Source organism: Sesamum indicum, linkage group LG8 (assembly GCF_000512975.1).
Source record: "Sesamum indicum cultivar Zhongzhi No. 13 linkage group LG8, S_indicum_v1.0, whole genome shotgun sequence".
In the NCBI taxonomy this organism is placed as follows: domain Eukaryota; kingdom Viridiplantae; phylum Streptophyta; class Magnoliopsida; order Lamiales; family Pedaliaceae; genus Sesamum; species Sesamum indicum.
The window spans coordinates 14,399,098-14,400,726 of NC_026152.1; positions in this window are offsets into that span (position 1 = coordinate 14,399,098).

A 1,629-nucleotide genomic window follows, 5' to 3' on the forward strand; every position below is an offset into this window, starting at 1 on the left:
CCGCTCTTGCTAACGAGATATATTGAAAGGAAAAAAGAAGAGGGACAATGCACTCTCTCCTGTCCTGTTATTGCTCTTCATTTCAATAAATAATCTTTAATATCATGTAAATAAAAATGAGAATACACATCTATGCAAGCACACAAAAATGTTACACAGGACATAAATAGAGCATAAAGACAAACAATACCCGTAATGAGCATAGAATGTTGCGAAACTATGATGACATCCTGCACGAGAAAAATAGTTGTGAAGATAGAAATGAAGACTTAGAAAGTGAAGGAAAATGGCAAATATAACAAGACACAGATGGTATGCGTTGGCGCAGAAGATAAATACAACAACTCACTTCTTCTATGTTCAAAATGGAAGTAAAAACATGTGCTACCGTGACCCACATCCACACCCACACCCACACCCACACACACACCCACCCCCCACACATACACTCACACACACACAAAAATAAAAAGACGCACAGACAAGGAAATAGAAAAGTCAGAACATGGAGGGGCATCATTCAACAAAACTTCTCAAGTTTATGATCGATAAAATATAAAAAGAAATGCAGTAGCTGATTAGAACATATAAAAATATATATTCCTTGACATCATGATCTCAACAGAAACTTGCTACTCCAGATCATGATTTTTAGAGAGGTTGATGCAGAAGCTGGATAATATTAATCACAAAATCATTGTCCTAATACAATTACATATATAAAACATACTGGGAAATGCTGCAACCTTCTTTGCTCCAATAATAGCACTAGGTTTAAAAGAGCAGCAATACTTAAGCTCTTCTTGATGCCCACAGTCAGGCTTCCCCGAAAGCATCGAATAGCAACCAACAAGTAAAACAACTTTAAACTCAATAAAATTCCAAAGTATTACTTCAATATTTCAACTAACAGGACCGATAGGGAACCCAAATAACTCCATCACAGCAATCATGAAGTCCCATTCCACCGTGTCATAAGCTTTCCGAATGTCCACTTTTAAGGCACACCTGGGTGGTAAACGGGACTGGTTGTATCCCGTAAAGAGCTCCTGTGCCAGCATAATATTATCGCCAATGCTTCTTCCAGGTACAAACGCCGCTTGCCCCGGACTAATAAGTTTGTCCAGTATCACACATAACCGTTGGACTATGATCTTTGCAATAACTTTGTACAACACATTACAGCAAGATATAGGTCGGAAATCACTGACAGTCATAGGGGCATGTACCTTTGGTATAAGCGCCAAAAGGGTGGTATTGATCTGTTTTAGGAGTCGGCCTGTATTAAAGAAATCCATCACTGCCATAGTCACCTCCTGCCCCACTATAGGCCATGCAGCCTTGAAAAAGCCCGATGAATACCCATCCGGACCTAGTGCCTTATCCTCTGCAATGTCAAAAACCGCCTGTTTGACATCCGCTGGTGTAACTGGTAATAGTAAAGAGCTAGCTTCTTCCACAGTCAATACATGTCGAGCCCAAGGTTGGAGGAATCGAAGATCTATCACAGTTTGTCGTCTTTCCCCACCTAGGAGGTTTTGATAATATGTGACAAACTCATTGATTACTTCTTCTGGTTCAGAATGGGTGACTCCATGATCATCATTGATCTGTAAGATCCTCCTCGCC